Here is a 13,559-nt window from a genome sequence, read left to right as displayed (position 1 = left end):
TTGGTTCACACACTCGTGCATGTATATCACGCTGAGGTCTGATGGGAAGGTATAAATAGTCTCAGCCCCTTGGTTAACGTCTTCATTTTCAGCTCTTAGGTAACTTCTGTAACTGCCTGGCAGCAGTGTGTGACAAAACACACCTACAGAAATATTTTGGCACTCAGCCCTCAGAAAACACCCCTCTTATATTTTAAACCTGTCAGATGATAATTAAGACTTCAGACTTGATACATGGTGTGTATTCCAAAATAATTATTCATCCACGAGTCCCGACTGCAGGCTGTTTTAACTGTAGATCACAGCGCAATTAGTTATACATGTAAAATAATAATAATAATAATAATAAACTTTATTTTCTATAGCGCCTTTTCATGCAGATCTCAAAGCGCTGAACAAAAACAAATAAAACACTGTATAAAATAATACAACAAGCAAAAATATGAAAAGAAATACAAATCAAAACAACAATAAATAAAACAATTTAAAAAATAAATAATGCAAATGTTTAATTAAAAGCTACCCTAAAAAAATTAGTTTTTAGGTTTACAAACGCTAAGAGTTTTAGCTTGCCTTATCTCAATCGGTAAAGAAATCCACAGTTTTGGAGCTAATGAAGAAAAAGCCCTATCACCCATCAATCTTAAACGGGTTAATGAAACAGTTAAAAGGCCAGTTTTTTCACTGTTACATCCATTCTTTTATCTAGAAAGACATGTGGAAATTAACAGGCACAGTGTCATTAGGTTTAGTGTGTACTGTATGTAAATCTGAGTATCGTGAGGTGAAATTTATGGTGAAATTTCAGAACAAGAGATCTCAAAAGCTGACCAAGTGGAAAAATATTGATGAATATAGATAGAAAAAGCAAGGGGCCCAAAATTGATCCCTGAGGGACTCCAGATTGCACGACACCAATTTTAGACATAAATCCACCCATATAAACAAATTGCTTACGATCAGAGAGGTAGGACTTAAACCAATTAAGTGCAGTTTCACAGACCCCAAAAACAGTTTCTAGCCGAGTGATTAAAACCGAATGATCTACAGTGTCAAAAGCGACACTACACTGTCTTTTCCTCTTGATCTACACTGGATCAAAATTGAAAGATAACCAGATTCTGAAGCAATTAACAAATCATTTGTAACCTTGACCAGTGCTGTTTCAGTACTATAGAATTTGCGGAAGCAAGATTGCAAATGCTCAAAAAGATTGTTTTCAGTTAAATGAGAAATTAACTGAGATGCAACTACTCGCTCCAAAATTTTAACAAGAAAAGGAAGATTTGATATGGGATGAAAATAATTAAGGTTTTCATAATCAATATTTGTCTTATTTGGTACTGGGGTAACTGCAGCAATTTTAAAAGCTGGTGGGACAACCCCAGTACTTAAAAGAGTCATTTATAATACTCAAAACAACTGGCCACAAAAAAAAAACCATGACTGAAACAGACTAGTAGGTATGGGATCAAGTAAAGAAGTGGCTGGCTTCATTTGAGAAACCTCCTTTTGAAGAGAGCATGAATCAAGTGTGCAGGAGTTTGAAAAAAGAGTACCAGAATAAGAAACATTAACAGAAGAAGATGAAAATGAAGTAGAAGCACAAATACCCTTGCCTACATTATCAATCTTGGTATCAAAAAAGTAAAAAAACTTATCACAAAGTTGAGTTGAAGTGACATACGAAAAACTATTACAGTTCAGCAATTTGTTAATAGAATTAAACAGTTGTCTCGGATTTCTTTGGTTGTCACCAATCATCTTAGAAAAATAATCAGATCTAACTGAAACCACCCTAGCCTTATATTCTTGTAAACAATATTTCCAAGCTTTATAATTAACAGTCAAACCAAAAAGAAGCCACTTGCACTCCATTTTATGACAAGATGTCTTCATTAAATGCAAATCGTCATTATACCAAGGAGCAGGACATGCAAATGAAACAGAGCATGACTTTTGAGGAGCAAAACAGGCCAGACAAGAAAACAGAATTTATCATAGAAACTTTTGTCTCCAGGGGATCAGATGAAGAGAAACCACTTAATGAGGAATAAAAAATAAATAAAAAAACACAGAAAGTCAGAAAGCTCAATCGATATCCATTTCCGATATGTCACAATACGAGAAGAGGAGATACTGGCACCAGTTAAATAAAGATAAAAAAGATACCCAGATGATCCTAAGTCAATAGTCGACAACTGAGACACAAGTGATCCACTTGAAATCACCAGGTCTAAAATATGTCCTTTGTTATATGTAGGAGGGTCAACAAACTGATTCTAATCAAAGCACTCCAGTAAAGACAAAAAGTCTTTTGTAAATACAGAATCATTTTTGTCCATGTGGATGTTAAAATCCCCCAAAATAAAACAAGCGGTTTAACAAATAGAGAGCGCAAGTGTTAAAGGGTCAAATCAACAAATAGATACAATTTTATTAGAATAGAGAGTGCTAGAGTTAGAGAGTCAAATAAAGAGATGTGTTTTTAGCCGTTTCTTGAAGATGGTTAATTACTTAACTGCTCGAATTGATTTAATTCCACCAGGAGGGAACAGTTAATGTAAAAGTCTGTGAAAGTGATTTTGTGCAAAATCAAGAAAAAACAAGAGCTTGAACAAGGAGTTGTGCAGCATGTTCCGAAAAAAGGGCCTGATGTTCTTGATGTTGTTTAAAGCAAATATGCAGGACTGGGCAATTTTAACAATGTGTTCTGAGAAAGTCAGCTGATCAACAATCATAACTCCAAGGTGGCTGGCTGTTTTATGAAGGAGTTATGGTTGATGTGCCTAACTGGATGGTGAAATTGTACTGAAGTGAGGGGTTTGTTAAAACCACAAGCAGTTCTGTTTTGGCAAGGTGATGGTCCTACATCCAGCAAGACATGTCTGTTAGACAAGCTGAGATGCGAGCAACTATTGTCGGAACATCAGGATGGAATAAGAGGTAGAGTTGACTTTCATCACCTTAGCAGTGATATGAAAAGCCATGTTTCTGAAGGACATAACCTAGTGATGCCATGTAGACAGAGAAGAGAATTGGTCCAAGAACTGAGCCCTGAGGCACCACACCTAATTGTTGCAACTTGGACACCTCAGCCCTCAAAGATACCATGAAGGATCTATCTGAAAGATAAGACTCAAACCATTGGAGTGCGATTCCTAAAATATCCTTTGCCAATAGAACTGACAGTAGGATCTGGTAGTTAACCGTATCAAAAGCTGAAGACAGATCCAGCAAGATAAGTAATGAAGATTTGGATGCTGATCTTGCCAGACTTACTGCTTCAACAAAAGAGAGCAAGGCAGTCTCGGTTGAATGTCCACTTCTGAAGCTAGACTAGTTGCTGTCCGGAAGGTTTTTGTGCGTGAGAAAAGCAGAGACTTGGTTTAACACAACTCATTCAAGTGCATATATGGCAATATAACATATGATAAAGGTCTAAATATATATCTCATATACATATGTCTTATATTACATCAGCTGACACATGGAACATGGCTATGTGTGTGTGTGTGTGTGTGTGTGTGTGTGTGTGTGTCAGATCGATTAATCACATCCGAAATAAAAGTTTGTGTTTACATTATATATGTGTATGGATATAAATACAGACACATACATGAATATATATAAGAAATGTATAAAGATACACAATACATACATATAATGTAAAAATAAACTATTTTTTGATTTATTTTATATACATACATACATACAGAAATACACAGACACACACATACAATACCAGATAATCATAGTCATATTTTTTAAATTCTCTTTGTTGATCAACAAATCATTGACACTGTTTTCTGTTGCTCAGGTTTTTTTGGAAATTTGATTTAGTTACCATAGAAACAAATTAACCAATGAAAATGGCTTTGAGTAGGAATATAATGAAGGACTGCTCTTGCTTGTGCAAGGAGGAGAGACCAATCAGCTGTATAATACTGATGAACATGTGCCACTAATGCAATGACGTAAGCTCGTTTACTCCAGCAGATCCATCAGCATTGATCCTTCTTTGGCCATTAGCCATCCAGGGTTTCCTCTTGATGCCCAGAGCAGCAGAAGCACTCTCAAGCACGCTGTGAGAGCGAGATGGAGAGAAAGATGCGCAGCAGACCACACAGTGTCATGTGGCTCGTGACCTACGTTATGGTGCTTTTTCAGCGGCCGAAGCTGTGGTTTGCCTGTCTTTTCTCTGTGTAGTGCTCAGGCCCAGCCTCCACAGCACTTTTATCTTCTCCCTCTTCCTTTCAGGCCGCTTTTATCTCTGATGTTCACACACCAACATTTTCAACTTCTGCTTCAGTGGTATATAAGTGAGCAAACATTAAAGACACTAAATATCTCATTGAAAAAAAAAAAAAAGAATACAATATGACTTTGCAACTCCTGAGAACATCAAGACTGCCTAGCAACACATCAGGTTTACTTCCAGGATTTTGTCTCATTCTACTCCTTAGTTCACTATGACAAGTCTAAATACATTATACGCAAATTTAGGCACTAGCATTAGCCTCGAAACACTAAATATTGGGATACTGATATCTCGATTATTGGCAACATGACTGCAAAGGTCAACTGTTAGAATGCAAAATATCATATATAATCGTCATATATGAAATATATTGTCATATAAAATAAAAACATATAAAACCTATTACAAATTGGAACGTTTCATATATTAACATATTTTATAGATTAACATATTTTTTTTTATATACAGTATAAGTCATGTACATGCATATCCATCCTAAAACCCATCAATACATGTTGAAGTAAATATAAAAGATAGACATGTATTTAAAAATAAATAAATAAATAAAAAGTACATAATCATACAGCTTATTTGTGTAAATTGTGATTTAATACGTATATATAAACAAAATATATATTGTTGACATGTATTGTATATGGTTTCTACATATAAGACCTTATAAACATTCATCATAGATATTAATAACATACAAGTCTACTATGGGAATATTTATTTATGTTATAAACTCTTATCTTCATCTACACAGAGAACATATGTATGTGGTAATTATATATCTCCACATAGGTTACTTATATTGGAATGTAACTCTTGATATAGGGCAATTTATGTTGTATATTACATTTCTGCTGTTAATGAAAATAAATTATGTAGCTTTTATAAAATGTGTGCTCCATTTGTGACATTTCCAGTAATTCCAGTAACTCTCAGAAAAAAAGGTACAAATGCTGACACTGGGGTGATCCCTTTTCAAAAGAATCAGAATCAGAATTAGCTTTATTGCCAGGTATGTTTATACATACGAGGAATTTGATTTAGTGACAGAAGCTCCACAGTGAAACAGAGTGACAGTTATAAGATAAGACATAAATAATAAAAATAATAATATACAAATATACAAAATAGACAATGTACAAAATAGCAAAAACACAGTATGCAAAATAGACAATTTTGTATGTACAGGCATGTTAAGTGCAAATTTCAAATGTAAATAAGTATGTGTGTTAATTATATGTATGATAGTGTTGTGTGTTCCACGTTTATTGTTAAGTGTTCATGAAATGGATCGCCTGAGGGAAAAAACTGTTCCTGAGTCTGGCCATTCTGGTGCTCAGTGCTCTGTAGAGTCGCCCAGATGGCAAACATTTGAAGACAAAGTGTGCTGGGTTTGAGGTGTCCAGAGGGATCTTGCCAGCCCTTTTGCTCACTGGATAAGTTGTGATGCGACATGGCATACAGCCAAGTATGGTGACCCATACTCAGAATTCGTGCTATGCATTTAACCCATCAAAGTGCACACACACATCCCGTGAACACACAGCCGGAGCAGTGGGCAGCCATTTATGCTGCGGCACCTGGGGAGCAGTTAGGGGTTCGATGCCTTGCTCAGGGGCACCTAAGTTATGGTATTGCTGGCCCAAGACTCAAACCCACAACCTTAGGGTTAGTGGTCAAACTCTCTAACCACTAGGCCGTGACTTTTTTTTTGACTGTACTCACAGCCAGAGGTGTCAAGTAACAAAGTACAAATACTTCGTTACCTTACTTAAGTAGAAATTTGGGGTATCTATACTTTACTTGAGTAATTACTTTTCAGCCAACTTTTTACTTCTTCTCCTTACATTTTAAAAATAGCTTCATTTCATTCCGGCTTGTCATCATTAAAAAAAAAAAAAAAAAAAACCTATCCAGATAAATCGCGCCATCCGGATGGAGTGAATTTGATTGTGATTGGATAAGAAGTATATATTCCGACATATACTATTCCGACAGCCTATTGGTTTGTACGCGGTAACATGACACAAATCACATCACACTCCAGCCAGGACATAGCCAGTTTTGGGTTCGTTTATCAAAAAATATATTTTTTAAAAGTAGGGTTGGGTATGGAACCGGTATCCGATTGCCTCAGAGTCAGTCCCCTTAAATTTCATATGAGACCGGCGTCAGACCGGTCTCCTCCCATCTTTCAGTGCGCTCTTCAACCCGCAGACCGTGAGCGGAGCAGCGCATGCACACTTAAACACAAACAGAGGACACAAGGTGTGTGTTTATCGATAGATTGTTAGAATATCCGTATCTGTGCAGTTCTTTGTCAAAAATACAGTTTACAAAAGGTCACGAGGGAGCAGTCGGTTTCTCATCTACTGTAAAGTTTTCACATGTCACTGCTCATCACTAAACAGCTGTTTCCTCCAGCGAAAATCTAGCCCTTAACACATATGAACGAACACATACTTTAATTACACTTATTTAAATATACTTAATTTAATCATACATACTTTATATACATACACTACTGTGCAAAAGTCTTAGGCACGTTAGTATTTTCACTTAAAAGAATGGTGTTTGGCCAGTTATTTATATATTTTGCTGTAGTGTGACAGTATAAAATATCAGTTTACATTTCCAAACATTTATTTTGCTGTTGTCAGACTGCTTGTGCATTCAAAATCGCACTAGATTATTATTAAAATTAATGGCAAACTGATATTTCCTTCTGACACACTACAGCAAAAGATATAAATAACTGGCTTAAAACTCTTTTTTGGGATGAAAATACTAATGTGCCTAAGACTTTTGCACAGTACTGTATTTTAAAAACGACATTGTTGCTACTTTATAAAGAATGAGCATACAGTAATTCACAGAACTGATTAAAGACAGTGACAGACAGCAGTCATCTTAACTAAATATCAGAGAGATTGACAGAGATACAGTAGAAACACTATGTGTGGTTTTGTATTAAATAATGACCCAGATTGTGAAATACATTTATTAGCCTTAGATTAAGGGAAGCACAACTTGGGAAATGAGAGCATCCAAGGTGAAAGCTATGGATTTATTTTAAATATTTGTAATGTTCTTTAATGTTATCCATAGTTTTTTTGTGGATCTTTTTTTAAAGTATCAGTTCAGGCACCGTTTAGGCTCCGGTACCATTTTAAAGTATCAAAATGGCACCGGACCCTACTTAAAAGTTATTATTTCTCACTGGCTCATTTACCAGATGGGTGCTTTCTCTTCGTCCTCCACAAATTAAGCTGCTGTAGGTAGTTCGGTAGCGAGACGTTTTAATAAATTATCTTTTGCGATTGACGACGCGATTGACAATGTTGTGATAAGTAGGCTATACCAACTTTGTAACTCGTCCCCCCACCCCCAAACACTGGACATAGCAGAAGTATGTAACGAATACAGGAAGCTATCAAGTCAAGTCAAGTCACCTTTATTTATATAGCGCTTTAAACAAAATACATTGCGTCAAAGCAACTGAACAACATTCATTAGGAAAACAGTGTGTCAATAATGCAAAATGATAGTTAAAGGCAGTTCATCATTGAATTCAGTGATGTGTAGCAACAATCTCTTTCTAGGGCATAATTAACTCAAATGAAGTGAATATTCATGAGTCTATGTATATAATGTGCTTATTGCCTACAAATATTAAATTACCCAAAGAGGTAATATTTAATCATTTGAAGGTAACCTTTACTAGAATTAATTTAAGTTAATCTAGACAATCTGTTCGTCCCGCGAACTGGAAGCTGGACTTCCTTATCAAAATTCAATAAAAATACCCTTCTTACAAACTCCAAGAAATATTAATCTACTGATCAGGAAAAAACAATATTTTCTGTGTCTATACTACTTAGATTACTGAAATTAATCTATAGAAAACAAAGCTTGTAGCTTAGATCACACGATTCAGGGACTTCGATTTTTTGCCAGAAGATGATTAGACTTAAGTTCGTTTGGCTCGTGAAGACAATTGAACGAAGTCAAATATCAGAAGACAACAAAGAAAAACTAAAATGAAACGAAAAGTAAAGAAGAACAAACTGAGAACCCCCTCTTTCTCTGGCGGAATGCCAAGAACACCGGCTTCCCTTTGTTTTTATGTAAAAGTAGGTTTACACCTATCTTTCCGTATGAACCAATGAAGTGTAAGAAACTGAGGCGGGAAAAATCTGGTCTAATTCACTGGTCTAATTTATGGCGATGACAAAATTAAACATTTTTCCTAAGCAAGATTGTTCCTCTGAAACAATGCATCTTTTTGTAATTTGCTGTCAAGATTCGTTACAGTCGTGTTTTTACGATTATACAGACACCAAAAACTATGATTTTGCAAATCACGTATCCTAACTACATGCATATAAAGTTTGATTAAACACACAGTAACATTTATATATATTCCACTATGCCAACATACATACATTTGAGCACATAAAGGGAGACATTAAAATACATTTAGAGGTAGTTTTATGGAAACAGGTCCATGGGCTAGCCAAAAATGCTTGTGCCTGTTACTGAATGTGTGTGTGTCCGTTCTGTGGAATGTGTGGTCGCGCCGTGAGTGAAAAGGGCGGGTGTTTGTCTTTCCTTTGAAGTTCGATCTTGTATCTTCTGGATAGTCTCAAAGGCGTTATAATTCTCATCCACGCCAGGATGTTACCGCCATGGGGGCGCCCGGGTGGTGAGTTGTGTTGGAAGATGTCGTAAAACGAAAGTCTGTGGTTTTTCTTTAACTCACGTTCTGGGGTCTCATTTATAAAACTATGCGTAGGATCTTTACTAAAAGTTTACGTGCGCCCAAAAGCCAAAAATGGCGTACGCCAAAAAATATTCCGATTTATAAAACCGTGCGTACGCACACCTGTAAGCAATGTTCCCTTTATAAATCACAGATCACCCGCAGATGTGCGTACGTGAACCAGCCTCATATCCCGCCCTGTACACGCCCATTTTTAACCATAAATAGTCAATGCAAATCACCTCATGATTGCTGATCAGCATGTAAATGAGAGTGGAATCCCATATATACCTGGAAAACTGGCATGCGACCCGCCAATTAATTAATCCAAGAAAGTGAAAACGTGCATTTCTGTTAGCCTAATTTTAATAATGGCGACAGGTGAGAAAAGAGGAAAAAACCTAATTTCTCAGATACTGAGATTGAAACACTTGTAGGGGAGGTGGAGGCTCGGAAAACTGTGTTATTTGGTGGCCACAGCAGTGGGGTCACTAATAAAAAGAAGCAGTGCGAGTGGCAAAGTATTGCTTCTGCCGTCAATTGTGTCAGTGGGACAGAACGGACAGTTGCAGAATTAAAGAAAAAAATTTTTTTTTACCAACATATTACATTTGTGTTTTATTAGGCTATATACCTATATAAATAGCAATATTGATTTTCCAAAAGTTTTATTTACATGTGCTTACAGTATGCAAAATAAAGATTCTCATTCATTCAAGGTGGAGGCAAAGAGAAAACTGTCCTCCCACCGCCAGAGCGTGGCTGCAACTGGTGGGGGCCCATGTACAGCTGATCTCACATCAGTGGACAGCAAAATCGCGGCTATAATTGGGGAGGTCAGCGTGTGTGGTATTGTGTCGGAAAAGGAGGGAGACACTGACGTGACTGAAACCACAGAGGAGCAAGGTTAAACCGATTTTTAATCATTAACGCTGTACATTTGAGTGTGTGGGGTGATAAATGGATAAATGTTGCCAATTGTTTGTCCTCCAGTCCTTCCGGAGTCTGAAGCTGTAAATGAACAGGAGGTTCAGGGTGAGGGGTTCTCAGATGCAGATGCACAGCGTCCGGCTCAAAGCAGTGCCCCTTCTGCGTCTGGCACGTCCAAAAGTGGTCGGGTACTCACTGACGCAGTCCTGCAGTTACAGCGAGAGACAATAAACGCTGTCAACAGGGTTGCAGATGAGCTACGGCAGATGAGAGAAGTGATGCAAGAAATTGCACAATCATTAAAAGATGCAGTTAAAACATGAACCTTGAGTTTTGTCTTTCTTTACAAACGCCGCATGACATCCTCACGGATTCTTGCACCTCGTTGATATCCCTCTTGTCGGCCAGGGGGCTGTGGCTCGGGGTCGTAATGCTGGGGTAGAGGGAGATCAGGAGGGAGAGGAATACCGTTTCTCAGTGCTATATTGTGCAAAACACCACACGCCCTGACAATCTTGCACACTTTTGCTGGATGGTATAAAAGTCTGCCACCCGAGGCATCCAGAGCACGCCATCTGCATTTCAGGATGCCGATGGCACGCTCCACAACTGCGCGGGCACGAGAGTGGACCTCGTTATAATGAGTTTCCTCTGCGCTCTGCGGGTTTAAAAATGGGGTGAGGAGCCAGCGTCTCAGGGGGTAGCCACTGTCGCCTGCAGGTTATAATTATATTAAAAACAAAATTGTTACAGTTTCTACTTTTTAATATTGTTAAACTCACCAAGAAGCCAGCCATCACGTACTGCGCCTGCATTTAGTCTGTTCCCTACACTGCTATGTGTCAAGATAAAGGAATCATGTGTTGAACCAGGCCAGCGTGCCACAATGTTTGTGAGGGTCATGTTGGAGTCACATATGATTTGCACATTAATAGAATGCACATGCTTTCTATTAACATAAGCAAATTCATTTTCAGATGGTGCCCTTATAGCAACATGAGTGCAGTCAATTGCGCCGATTACATTTGGGAAACCAGACATTGCTGCAAATTGCGTTTTAATTTCGGCCTGTTCTCGCACAGTGTAGGGGAACCTGATGTATCGACTAACCATATTAAGTATACCATTTAAAACGACAGATATTATGGCACTCAGGGACGGCTGTGATATACCAGACCTATAGGGTGAGATGATAGATTCCAATAGAATTATTTCATATACAAAAAGGTCTTAGAGACAAATTTGAGGATTACTTGTTTTTTTATATTATTAATTTACCTGTCTGCCAATTCCCGCTGGAAACAGCCGGTTGCCAAGAACCCCAGAGTGGTGAGGACTTGTATTTGGACTGGGATGGCATGGTTCCGGCGTGTTGCCCTCTCTAATACTGGACCCAATCCAGCACATAGATCCAAGAGCACAGCTCTAGGGAATCTAAATCGGCTTATTAGCCAGTCATCATCATGGGCCAGGAAATCATCATGGTCCCTGAAAACTCGTTCTCTCCTTATTCTGCCATTAGCGTAATCCTCCAACAGTGCCAGGAGTGCCATCATGAAGCATTACATACCCGGGTCACCGGAGAATTTATATGTTTCTAGCAAATAGACTGATCGTTAACACCTTGACAAAATCACTTAATTAATTTGTGGGCGAAAATTTAAGACGAAAATGTTATAGTGAACACATGCTTCTTGACGGTTTTGTAATGAACACCGTAATAGTTAGGACCGATGATGAGTAGCGATTGTGCTTCATGACTGTATTTGCAGACTTTGACATTTTATGATATAGGCTATGTACATTAAGGAAAATATTTCCTTTTTACACTGTGTTCTGCAGTTCTCTAATAAAAGGGTATTTCATGCTATTCTGTAGGCTATCACATGTATCGCGCCATGTCCTCCTGTGCTCCCGTTGTGGACAATGTGACTGTAAGGCAGCGCTGATTATTATTTTATTTTACTTTTAATACATTTTGAATTACGTTTGGATTTTACTAGATGTATATAGCCTAAAACAATCGGCACAAATAACACTGTTGGATTTAATCTTCATGATAATGTGGATATAACGTATGAAATGGAGTGAAAATTAAATGTCATTCATTCTTATAATCGTTCTTCTCACATTTATTTTCTACAATCTAACTTCAGTTCACGACCTCACCATCGGTGTCGCCAATTCCCTTTGTCTCCAGAATGTGCGTACGCACGGCTCAAAGTTTGCTTAAAGGTGCGCACATTCTCCCGTCAAGTTTGTTTTTTATAGATCACAACCTTTGCGTGGGAACTGGCGTACGTACGTTTCCAGCCCCGTTTTGTGCGTACGCACGCTTTATAAATGAGGCCCCTGGTCTTTGAGTGCAGAACGTGTTAGAGAGTCAGGGTTCATTCATATGGAACAGATGGTTGAATACCATCCGCTCATTGGGGTTACAGATGTAATCCCTATTCAGTCTAAAAAGTGTCTGTGCATTTATTTGCAATCAAGTCAACAATATCGCTGTAGATGAACTGACCCCAACTAAGCAAGCCAGAGGTGACAGCGACAAGGAACCGAAACTCCATCGGTGACAGAATGGAGAAAAAAACCTTGGGAGAAATCAGGCTCAGTTGGGGGGCCAGTTCTCCTCTGACCAGACGAAACCAGTAGTTCAGTTCCAGGCTGCAGCAAAGTCAGATTGTGCAGAAGAATCATCTGTTTCCTGTGGTCTTGTCCTGGTGCTCCTCTGAGACAAGGTCTTTACAGGGGATCTGTATCTGGGGCTCTAGTTGTCCTGGTCTCCGCTGTCTTTCAGGGCAGTAGAGGTCCTTTCTAGGTGCTGATCCACCATCTAGTCTGGATACGTACTGGATCCGGGTGACTGCAGTGACCCTCTGATCTGGATACAGACTGGATCTGGTGGCTACGGTGACCTCGGAATAAGAGAGAAACAGACTAATATTAGCGTAGATGCCATTCTTCTAATGATGTAGCAAGTACATAGGGTGTTATGGGAAGTGTTTCCGGTTCCGGTTTACCTAATTAATGCAGCCTAAAAATCCTTTAATGGATTTGGATATTAAAAGCATATTAGTATGTTATGTGTAAGCCAAGTTAAAGAGATGGGTCTTTAATCTAGATTTAAACTGCAAGAGTGTGTCTGCCTCCCGAACAATGTTAGGTAGGTTATTCCAGAGTTTAGGCTCCAAATAGGAAAAGGATCTGCCGCCCGCAGTTGATTTTGATATTCTAGGTATTATCAAATTGCCTGAGTTTTGAGAATGTAGCGGATGTAGAGGATTATAATGTAAAAGGAGTTCATTCAAATACTGAGGTGCTAAACCATTCAGGGCTTTATAAGTAATAAGCAATATTTAAAAATCTATACGATGTTTGATAGGGAGCCAGTGCAGTGTTGACAGGACCGGGCTAATATGGTCATACTTCCTGGTTCTAGTAAGAACTCTTGCTGCTGCATTTTGGACTAGCTGTAGTTTGTTTACTAAGCGTGCAGAACAACCACCCAATAAAGTATTACAATAATCTAACCTTGAGGTCATAAATGCATGGATTAACATTTCTGCATTTGACATTGAGAGCATAGGCCAT

This window comes from Carassius carassius, chromosome 35, assembly GCF_963082965.1.
Source record: "Carassius carassius chromosome 35, fCarCar2.1, whole genome shotgun sequence".
Classification (NCBI taxonomy): Eukaryota; Metazoa; Chordata; class Actinopteri; order Cypriniformes; family Cyprinidae; genus Carassius; species Carassius carassius.
This window is presented reverse-complemented; position numbering follows the sequence as displayed.